The sequence below is a fragment of the Panthera tigris genome, chromosome A1, assembly GCF_018350195.1.
Source record: "Panthera tigris isolate Pti1 chromosome A1, P.tigris_Pti1_mat1.1, whole genome shotgun sequence".
Classification (NCBI taxonomy): Eukaryota; Metazoa; Chordata; class Mammalia; order Carnivora; family Felidae; genus Panthera; species Panthera tigris.
This window is the reverse complement of record NC_056660.1, coordinates 174552802-174564851: the sequence shown is the minus strand read 5'-3', so window position 1 is coordinate 174564851 and position 12050 is coordinate 174552802. Positions and strand designations below refer to the sequence as shown.

The window sequence follows — 12050 nt, the reverse complement described above, 5'->3', positions numbered from 1 at the left end:
ATATAGAATCAATGGCATTTACATACACCAGCAACAATTAGAAATTTTTCATTTAAAAGATAAGACCTACAAAAGTATAAAATTTCTAAAGAGATGCCAGGACTTTATGTAAAAAACATGTAGGCAATTTTACTTCCCTAAATATATGTTTTTAAAGGCCCAAATGAGCAGGATGACAGGCTGTATTTATAGGTAGGAAGAATCAATATTCTAAGTATATCAATTTTCCCCAAATTGATCTCTAGATTTGATGGCTCACCTGTCAAAATCCCAGCATAATTTTTAACGGACATTGACAAGCTGATTCGAACGTGAAAGCGAGGGGCCAAGAACAGCTAAGTAATTTCTGAAGAATGTTAAGATAGGGGCACTTGCCCTACCAAACAGCAAGACGGTATGACGTGGCAGAGGGATAAACACATAGATCAGTGGGCAAGAACACAGGATCTCAGTTACCCAGAGACACCCTACCCACGTAATATGACTTGATATATGACAGAGATGGCACTGTGGAATAATTCAATAATTAGTGCAGAGACAGTTTGTTAACCATATGGGAAAAATGAAATCGGATAACTGCCCCGTAGAAAAACCAATTGGGGATGGATTAAAGATTTAAACGGGAAAGGAAAAGTTTTAAACTTTTAGATAAATGTAGGAGCTTAGAGGAGGGAAACTTGAAATATGAAATATGAAGTGCAAGCTATAGGGGCACCTGGGTGGCTCTGTCGGTTGAGCGTCCGACTTCGGCTCAGGTCACGATCTCACGGTCCGTGAGTTCAAGCCCCGCGTCAGGCTCTGGGCTGATAGCTTGGAGCCTGGAGCCTGCCTCGGATTCTGTGTCTCCCTCTCTCTGCCCCTTTCACGCTCATGCTCTGTGTCTCTCTCTCAAAAAATGAATAAATGTTAAAAAAAAAATTAAAAAAAATAAGAAAATGCAAGCTATAAAGAATTTCTCTAAATGTAACCATGTGACGTTAAGAAGCCTTCATGAGTGAAGACAAATCACAAACAGGGAAAATGTATTTGAAACCTAAAAAGATTTAGTGTGCAGAATAGATACAGAACTTGTAGGCATCAGCAAGAAAACACCATCACCACCCACCACAGGCAAACAACCTATGAGAACGAGAAGCAAAAAATCTAAACACACAATTTGGAGATGAGGAAATACAAATAGTCAGGAAGCATATGAAAAGATAGTCGATCTTATAAGTAATCAGGGAAATGCAAAATAAGACTACAAATGAGATACCATTCAGTTCCCAAAACATTTGCAAACATTTAAAAAATTAGTTATTATCAGGGGTGCCTGAGTGGCTCAGTTAAGCGTCCGACTTCAGCTCAGGTCATGATCTCACAGTCCGTGAGTTCGAGCTCCACGTCAGGCTCTCTGCTGACAGCTCAGAGCCTGGATCCTGCTTTGGATTCTGTGTCTCCCTGTCTCTCTGCCCCTCCCCTGCTCATGCTCTGTCTCTCTCTGTCTCAAAAATAAATCAAAACATTAAAAAAATTAGTTATTATTAAATATTGGACAACATGTGAAGCAACAGAGAAAGTTGTACTCCTAGTGAGAGTATAAATTGCTGTGAATACTTTTGGAAAGTTTCTGACATTATCTACTAAGTCTTAATATGGCTCACTGTGTGAGCCAAGAATTCTGTTTCTCTGTATATACCCTGGAATAGACAGCCATTTCCACATGGTTTACAATAGCGAATTAATGCAAACCACCCAAGTGTTCATTAACAGGAGAATGGACAAACAAGTTATGAGATACTATGAGACAATGAAAATGAACCACCTCTATACATTAGCTAACACTGATGAATGTTAAAACCAAAATATTGATCAAATATTGAAAAGATGGCACGATATGATTCCATTGGTTCAAACAGCAGGATTTCATCCATTGGAGAGTCAAAATTCCAAATATGTAAAGTACTGATTTGGGATGCATTTACAGATAGTTAATAAGCCTATGAAGACGTATAAGTGAATGGTTAACACAAAATCTGGGGCTTAGGTAGCCTTGGTGGTCTGGGAAGTAGAAGGGTATTATGGGAGAGTTGCAAACTGCTCGCTAATAACATACTGGTAATGTTCCCTTTGTTTAAACTGGGAGGTGGGACATAAGTGTTAAACTTTACTTATTATGTACTATAATATAGATGCCATGTTATTATTTTTATATTTATTATTATATTATTTGCTATTATGCATAGTAGATGATGTACCTCCTAAATTTCAGGATTAATGTGAGTGGGTGTGGGGGGCACTGTATCCAGGAACTTCCCGTCCTTTCTTCTCCACGGAACCATCTGACCCACCAGTCACCTATGTTGCTTTTGGTTCAATATGAAGTTATTTTTTAACTTCGTGTCCCAAGAAAACGATTTGATTTTCCTGTCTTCCCCTTCCATTTCTCTCTCTTCATGCCTAGACCAGACCCTGAAATGTATTTTCTGTGCAACATCTTTGCTATGTGAATGGAATAAAACTGCATTTTCTTCTAGCAGGGTTATTTATAAAAAATTTTTTTCTTGCTTGCTTAGTAATTTGGTTGGAAATAAACGAAAAAAATTAACTTTTAGAGTGATTTGAAATAGAAATATAAAATCTTGGAAGGGACAAAACAAAACAAAACAAACAAAAAAAACACAACATTTTTTTTTGGTAGAAAGCGGTGTGTTTGCACTAGAAAAATGCGGGGTCCGATCCCACCGTGGCTTCCTGTGTGCCTGACTCCCCAAACCCAAGCTCTTAACCATCGCTCCATAATCCTAAAATTGATGACTGTTTCGAGCCTCAGTGTCCTCATCTGTAAAATGCCACTTTATCTCTCTGAGTCTATTCCTTCAGCATTCTCTGTCTCTCACAGGATGTTGTAAGAACAAATGAGAACACGAGAATGGCTCAAACAGGATGGAAGTTCTACAAAAAACTAGAAAGAGAATATGATCCGGCATTTCCACTTCTGGGTATACACCCTAAGAAGTGAAAGCAGGATCTGGAAGAGGTGCCTGTACATCGTTCGTGGCAGTGTTATTCACAATAGCCAATAGGTGGAAGGAATCGAAGTGTCCACTGACAGATGAATGAATAAACAAAGCGTGGTGCGTACAGCCAATGGAACGTTATTCAGCCTTAAAGGGGAAGGGCATTCTGACACATGGCGCGACAAGGATGACTCGTGAGGACATTATGTCAAGTAAAATAAGCCGGTCACAAAAAGACAAATGCGACACGATTTCACGTAAATGACGTCTTGGAGTAGTCAAATTCATAGAGGCGGGAGGTGGACTGGTGGTTGCTGGGGGTGGGGGAGGGGTGAGTAGACTGAGGGAACTGTTTAATGGACACAGAGTTTCACTTTTGCAAGCTGAGAAGAGTTCTAGAGATTGGTTGTACAACAATGTGAATTCACTTAACTCTACTGAGTTGCACACTTAGAAATGTAAGTTAATATGGTAACTTGTATGGGGTTTTTAATTTTTTTAAAGTTTTTATTTATTTTTGAGACAGAGAGAGACAGAGCATGAGCAGGGGAGGGGCAGAGAGAGAGGGAGACACAGAATCTGAATTTTTAACGTTTATTCATTTTTTGAGAAAGAAAGAGACAAACCATGAGTGGGGGAGGGGCAGAGAGAGAGAGAGAGAGAGAGAGAGAGAGACATAGAATCTGATGCAAGCTCCAGGCTCTGAGCTAACAGCACAGAGCCCAACGTGGGGCTCTAACTCACAGACTGTGAGATCATGACCTGAGCCCAAGTCGGACGCTCAACTGACTGAGCCACCCATGCGCCCCTGGTCATTTTTACTTTAGAAGTGCCATTGACAGCTGACCTAACTCCTCCACTGGTGGTTATGACGTGAACAGAGGCAATTATGTATAACATGCTAAAATGTGTCTCCTGAAGGCACAGGACTGCTGCCCCTGCCCAGCCCCAGCCCTGGAACATTGGTTTGTGCCTCTTCTGAAATTAGTTATAGGGCTTCCACACTCCAGCTTTTATGCTGGTGCTGGCATCTCTGTTCATAATTGACAAGGCAGAGAGTGAATTAAAAATTAATTCAAAATGCTTTGAAAGGAAATGGAGCTGATGTTTTCGTCTGAGTGTTACCATTGCTTGGCATGTTCAATGCCTCTGTTTAATCCTGGCTCAGAAAACTCTCAGTGGTCATGCCTGCTTGACCACCTGTTTTCTCTCATGTCTGGAGGAGGACGGGGAGAGAGTTCCCATGAAACGGCCCATCTGATTACACTTACGAATTGCTTCTCTTCAGAATGACCAGAGAAATGGATGGGAAGACAAGCATGTCTCCCTAACGCGTGCTGAAATGGCCAATCATGCTTTCCCCGTTGGTTGTTGATCTGGAATTCAAGTAAATATTCTTCTGCTAGTCGTCTAATTTTCATTCAGGAGCCCATGCCTCCTCTGTGTATCTGAGGGATGAGGGGGAAACCGACTGCACCCCCAGTTCCAGGAATGGGTGCCAGTCAACACCAGTCTCCCAGAGGAAGCCCTTTGTGGTTGTCTTGTCGCCTCAGTTGATCCAATTAGTCGGGCTCATCACACTGTTGTTCTTATTTGGAATGCTGGAACAGATGTTTCCTCTCTTTCTCTCATGGATGAAAAAACAGGTAGCCCTAGGAGATGTTGGCAACCATCTTGTAACAACAAAGGGTACCAAGCTTAAAATGTCACGCGCTATCCGATTCTAAGACTGAAAAACATTATTGTACATACTTTGTCCATTTGTTTCTAGTTGTTTCTGGTAGGAGGCTAAATCTGCTCCCCGGCACTCCATTTTGGCTGGAGGTGGAAATCTGAAGCATCTAAACGTCAAATGGAGGACAAAACCCTAATTGCTACCCCATGGGTCACGCATCCTCTCCTGTGACCTAGATTATGGAGGGAATAAAAGGCACTAAGGCCACACAGAGTGGACATGGGTTAGTTCGTCAGACGAAAGGAGCTCATCAGGCAAGCTGTGCCTATTTTAGTATCTGGCTGGATTGTCATGATGATTAATTGAGAAATTCTTCGAACAAGGATTGGTCTGGTATGAGCAGGCATTTCTTTCGTCTCTGTTTTGTAGTGTTAAGTGTAACAAGTCTTTCATTTCCTTGGTTAAGTTTATTCACAAGGATTTTATTCTTTTTGATGCTATTGTGAATGCGATTATTTTCCTGATTTCCTTCCACGTCTGTCATTGTGTGTGTACAGAAACACAACTGATTTTTGTGTGTTGACGACATCTTGCAACTCCGCTGAATTCATTTGTTAGTTCTAACAGGTTTTTGCTGGTTTTGGGTGGGGATCTTTAGGATTTTGTACATGTAAGATCACATCTGTGGGAACAGGAATCATTTTACTTCTTCCTTTCCAATTTGGTGTTTCATTTCTTTTTCTTGCCTAATTGCTCTGGCTAGGACCATGTCCAGTAGTATGATGAATAGAATAGTGAGAATGGGAATCCTTGCCATGTTCCTGATCTTTGAGGAAAAACATTTTTCATTTTTTTACCATTGAGTATAATATTAGCTGTGGGCTCATTCAGCCTCCTGTCTGCTGTGAGCAACCTCTCCACAGCATTCATGGTGGATGGCCCTTTATCCTCGGCTTGAGTAGTTCCATGAAAAGGGACTCGCAACCTAGTGAAGCACCCATTTTTATCGTTGAATAATTCATCATACCCACTAGGTACATACCCAACCCACAGGGCCTTCACATGGAACCCATTCACCTTCCCAAACCCTTCCCCTCCTTCAACTCCTTGTTCAAACATCACTGGTTTGGTGAGGTCCAACAGGCCACCATATTTCAATTGTAATCTCCCCTCTATCACACCCCAGCCCTTCTGTCCTGAACTGTGGAGTTGTTTTCTTCTTTTTTTTCCCATAGTATTTATCACTTTCTGACATACTCTATATTCTCCTTTTTCATTATGCTTATTTTCTGTTTGCTTATACTAGAATATGAGTTTCAAGAAGGCAGAGATTTTTGTCTGTCTTGTTCCCTGATGTATTTCAAGCGCTTAGAGGAGTATCTGGCATACGGTAGGGTTGATAGCTATTTAATAAATGAATAAATTATTAAGCTTATCTTCAATTTCTCGTATCACTTTTATTCCTTATCTAGTTTTCAGGCCTTTATGAGCCCCGAGGGATAGAAGGATGGATGAGATACTATCCTGGCCATGAGGAGGCTCGGGGTTCTGTGGTGGGGGCACCAGGGAAATTACAAGGCTGTGGGATAAGTATCAGGAGCAGCTCCCGACCCAGCTGGGCTGGGGGCCCTGAAAGGGAGGGATCCAAATGAAAGGATTCCTGCAGACGAAGTTGCCTGCATTCGTATCGCAAAAGAATCGAGAGTTGCCGGATGGTAGGGTTCTCAATGAGCAATTTTCAAAAAAATAGAGAATGGAAGGTTGAGAGAAGTACTACACCTTGTTTTCCTTTCTCCTAACTGAAACAAAACAAAGCAAAGCCCCACTGGCTATGATGATGACTGTAATTATCATAATCATTATTTTGCTGCTTTGCCATAGCATAGTTCAACCACTATAGTCAATGGGCTTATATTGTGGGAAGGAGACAAGGGGACCATTTTTCACTCTCTCATTACTAAGTTCCCCCCCCCCGCCACCCACCCAAATGGAGACACCATTGGAAGGTGACAGCAGAAAACACAGCCATGAATAATTCACTCTGCCTAACCTCACATGATTTCATGTTCTTTATGAGTTACTAATCAGCAAACGCAGGTTATTTAAGGAACAGAAAATAGCTCTTTAAAGTCAGGTAAAAGGATGTCCTATGTTCCCTTGTTTAAAAAGTAAGTAAACAAAACCACCACTAACCCTCCTGAAAATCCTAGAGGGGCTGGCTCCCTGGGCTTGGCTGCTTGTGGGAGCTTCTCAGGACTGCCGTGCTCATGAAGAAGGGGCATTCAGGGGTGGGACATGGTGGATGCGGGCACAGCAGTCATTCTTGGTGGCCCAAATGTCAACACTTCTGTGGAATTCAGGCACTTGGCAAGATCTGAAATCAGTAGTGTCTTGAACACCCAAAGTATTCTGCTGGCATAAGAAGTTTGCACCAGCGTGATGGGGCATATCTACCAAAAGCTTAATGACAATGCCTGAGGCTGTCTGTTAGACAAAGGTGCCTGGGAACTGCCTTCCCTCTTACCTGACATTCTTTCTGAGGGGACTAGCATGAGTGGTGGCAGGGCAGAGCTGGGCACCAAAGAGACCTGATTGTCCGTACATCCTATAAGCTCTTTTTTGACTGCGGAGAGGCCCCAGTGGGATAAGAAATGTCACAATTTTCATTTTTAGCCTGGCACACAGGAAGTGCCGATACTTATACTTGCATTGTTAGCGTTAGAAGTGTTCTTGGTGTTGTGTGACTGCGAGGCACAGTAAGACGAAAATATCAAGGGCCATCGCGCTAGTCATTCTCGGCTTGTCCCCCTCCCTGCTGAGCCCGCGCGGTATCTGGCTCCCTCCCGGCTTTCTGGGGCTCAGCCAATGGGATGGTCTGCTCAAAGGAAAGAGGGGTTGGGCATTCTGTCCTCCCTCACTTACTTCCTGCTTCACTGCTTTTTGGTTGTTTCTACGGCCATGGCTCCTATTAGATGGCCTCTCTTTACTTCCACAGCTGCCTCCAGGCCCTGCATTCCCTGTTCCCTTCCCTTGCTCCTTGGGCCTAAGAAGGTCATAGTTCAGAGGAGTGGGATCAGCCCCTGTGGGTTTGGTTAACCCTGCCCACACCTCCATAAAGAGCTTGGGTGGCTCAGTCGGTTGAGCGTCTGACTTCAGCTCAGGTCATGATCTCGAGGTTTGTGAGTTCGAGCCCCGCGTCGGGCTCTGTGCTGACAGCTCGGAGCCTGGAGCCTGCTTCGGATTCTGTGTCTCCCTCTCTCTCTCTGCCCCTCCCCTGCTTGTGCTCTGTCTCACTCTGTCTCTTAATAAATAAATGTTAAAAAAAAAAAAAAAAAAGAGGCTTTCCATTCGATCCCCTCAGCTAAACCCTTGGGTTTGCAGTCTGTAGCCTGTCGGGACCCTGACTAATCAGTAACTTAAACCAAGTTCCCTTGTAGTCTTGAATATTAAGCAAAGAAGGAGCCAAATGTGAGTATAAGGTGTACATTCATTAGGAGATAGAAATGTGAGATTAGGCCCAGAGCCTTTTTTTTTTTTTAAAGTTTATTTATTTATTTTGAGAGAGAGTGAGTGTGCGAGTGGGGCAGGGGCAGGGAGAGAGGGAGACAGAGAATCCCAAGCAGGCTCCGTGCTGTGAGCGCTGAGCCTGATGCGGGGCTCGAACCCATGAACCACGAGATCATGACCTGAGCCAAAACCAAGAGTCGGGCGCTTGACCAACTGAGCCACCCAGGTGCCCCAGCCCAAAGCCTCTTGATTAATTCTGTCCAGTGTGTGGCTTCCATCTGGCTCGAGGCTGCTTTTATTGGCCAGTCTCAGCTGCTATTGTCCCACGGCGTCTTCAAAGCATCACCTAGCATTGGCATCAGAGGATGTATGAGTTAAGGAAGCCATGGGATGCAAGCAATGGAGCGCCTGACTGGCAAGAGCTTAAGCCCCTATGGGGCTGATTTTTTCAAACAGAAAGTCTGAAGGTGGGTAGTGCCGGCTTGGAGGAGCGGCCTGACAGCACCTGGAAAGACCAAACTTCTCTGTCATTCCATTTTTCCTCGTAGCTTGTTGATGGTCACTCTATAGTAACATATTAGCCACTTGTCCAGGTATCCCATCCAGACTCAGAGAAGGAAGGGAGTGGGAAGCCTGCTATGAGGGCCACTTTTATGTCGAAAACAGCAACTTTCTCTAGAACCAACCGGCAGATTCATACTTAGGTCTCACTGGCCAGAGATCAGTCACACGTAGCCCCTCGCCCCAAGATCAGCTGGGAAAAGTAGCATTTAGCTTCTACGATTGAAAATAACAAGGTCAGACGAGGCAGGCAATGACGGCCGGGTCACACGAAGGCGGACTTACATCACGCTGTCCACACTCTCCAGCCCCAAACCCATCACTCTGCGTGAGAATCAGTAATATTATACCAGCAGTCATTCCCTTTTGCTAACACTGCCGTGACGATAAACAAAAAAAAACCCCGTGTCGGTTTTGCTCACCATTTACATCTCTGGTGTCTGGCACAGCTCTCTAGATGTGGTTGATGTTTAAAGAAATATCGAGTGACTGTAGCTAAGTATTTTTAAAAGTTTTTAGTCTGAGCAAAGAGGCGCACAAGATATATCTAATGTCGTCTTTTAAAAACAGCTTATCAGAAAGGGTTTATTAGTCCCCTTTTAGAGGCGAGGAAACAGAGATTCAGCGGGATTCAGTAGTCAGCCCAGGGCCCCAAGAGCTGGAAGCCTGGTTAGCCTGCTTCCTAGTCCAATCCCTGGGTGGAGGGTGTTGTCGCCTCTGCTGGAGGGAAGACCAGAGAGGACTGCCAAGTGGGGGCGTCTCCATAGGAAGCCTCAGGCCTCCGCTGTGTGGGTGTGGGTAGAAGCTGTATTTGGAGCACCGTAATGCCTCTGTGGCATTCTTGAGTTGTGACTATGGATTAGCACTGAAATGGGGGGGCAGGGTAATGAAAAAAACGGAAGGAGAGGAGACAGAGAACAGGTGTGGGTAACGGACCACGTTTTTTCTGTTTAGCTTCATGAGCTCATGAGAGTTGATCTGCAACACTGTCTCCACTGATGCTCTGACTCTCCTGCTAGACTGTTTGGAGGAAGCCGCAAGCATCTGACCGCCTGAGAACCGGGTGTTTCTGGAGGCTCCGAGAGCATCGTTGGAATAAACTGGAGCTCTGATGAAATCCCTGTGGCAGATACTCTCGTGGCAGTTGGCCAGTCAACTCAAAACCTGCCCAGACTCCACAGAAAGGCTCATTATCTCTGGGGTAGCGTTTGGTAATTAAAAAGGTATGATAGATTACCCAAGGCCTGTCTTCAAATAACACTGTACCTGGGGGCTGGGTCTGATTGCTGCTCGAGGAGTTTTTGCTTATCAGATTAGAAGCAAATGTGTTTCTGAGAGAGGGAAGTGAAATGTCTGGGAAGGCTGAAAAATGCCAAAGCTCCCGATGCAAAACAACCCTCTCACTTCTGTGTCTTTAACAAGAAGACTGTCAATGATCCCATAAACAGGCTTTCTACTTCCAAAGGGGAAGTCTCAAACTGCCTCTTAACAGTTACATAAAACTCTTGTTCCCAGGGCCCCCTTCACTGTCTATCCTTAATGTTCTGGCCATTACGTTGGAGGCTGGAGCCCTCAGCCATGCAAAGAAACAGATGATGTTTCAATGGATCAGTCACAGTCTATCCATCTATCCACCCACCCACTCATCCTGCATAACCATTCCTCATTCAAAGAGTTTATCCATTCATCTAAGCTATTCATCCGTCAGTTGGTTTATTCACTCATAAATACATATGTACATTCATTGATCGAAAACTCCAACCGCCCATCCATCCATCCACCACCTATCAACCAACTCATTCATTTATAAATACATACCTACACTTATTGATTGAAAAATCCACCCTTGCATCTAACCATCTCTCGACCAGCCCACCCACCCACCTACTTATCCACCAACTACTCATCGATTCATTTGACTAAACATTCATTCGCTCTTTTATGCAATGAGGATTTACTAAGAACTGATAATACGGTAAACATCTCAAGATATGTCAGGCACTGTGCTAAGTACTTTATGGGGATGGCTTCATTTGATTCCCAAAACAAGACCCCATGGTAGATGTTATTATCGTTTCCATTTTAAAGATGAGGAGTCTGAGTTTCAGAAAGACTGAGTAATTTTCCCAAGGGCACACAGCTGTTAAGTGGCAGAACCCATGTCCTTTTTGCCCCTTCTTGCCATCCTGCTAGAGTCAGGTCCTGGGTTGGGTCCCAAGAACATGGACATGACACGGTACAGGGCATGGTGCTTGAGATGCTCACAGCTCGTGGAACTGACAGACACATCAAAAGAAAATTAAAACACAAACTTCTACTGCCTGTTTTTGACCAATGGGGACCTGACTTCAGAGAGGATAAGAGTCACACAGATAACACACGCAGATTAGAGTCAAACTCAGGGCTGTCTTATTCCAAAACTACGTCTCCACTCGACCAGTGTCACCTAACCTTCAATTTGTTGGATGAACGTCTTTACAATTTTTTGCCATTCCTCATACCTCCAAATTCTTTGTCTGACATTTTTCTTCAACTCAAAAATGTAAGCATCACTCTGAGCCATATCATCTGTGATAGTGCATTTTGATATGCCAATTATCTTTTTTTTCAGGTACACATTGTATTAGTCTACAAGAGCCTCCGTAACGAAATACCATAGACGGGACGGCTTAAATCTCACAGCAATGCATTTGCTTATAGTTTTAGAGGCTAGAAGTCCATGTTCAAGGTAATGGCAATGTTTATTTCTGGTGGAGCCTCTTTCCCTGGCTTGCAGAGGGACACCTTCTTGCTGCGTCCCCACATGGCCTATCCACTGTGCATATACAATCCTGGTGTGTCTTCTTCTTATAAGGACGTTGGTCCAATTGGATTAGGACTGCCCTGTCTCCAAATGCAGTCACTGTGAAGTTGGGAGCTTCGACGTACAAATTTGGGGGGAACACCACTCAGTCTATAACCCTCATCAATGTGAGTTCAAGTCTGAAAATGTTCATCCACATACCCTCTAACCTCATTCTACACACCGCCCACAGAATACCCAGGGGAACACAGCCCTACCCAGCGTTGAGGCTCATAAAACAGTGATAAGACAGCCGTGGGACGTGCTTGGTCCCAGATGGAGGGAGAAAATTGGGGTAAAGAGGAACAAGGGTCCCTAGTGGAGGCGCAAAGTCATAATTGCTGAGCTGCTCCCTAGGGACACTGATTTCGCAGGAGAAGACGGAGCAAAACAGGTGTCTGGCTAGATGGGACCCAAGCAAGGAGCCATATTTGGCTCAATTAGAAACGTGTTCATTTGTTGCCAA

At 44.1% G+C, this 12050-nt stretch overlaps 1 long non-coding RNA gene across 1 annotated transcript; it reads left to right on the top strand.

Annotated features, from left to right (window-relative positions):
• Positions 1-3939: 3939 nt before the first annotated feature.
• LOC122231696 lies at positions 3940-9964 on the top strand. Its single transcript, XR_006208923.1, has 3 exons — positions 3940-3964; positions 4288-4386; positions 9697-9964. It is a non-coding gene; the product is annotated as an uncharacterized LOC122231696 (long non-coding RNA).
• Positions 9965-12050: the final 2086 nt, after the last annotated feature.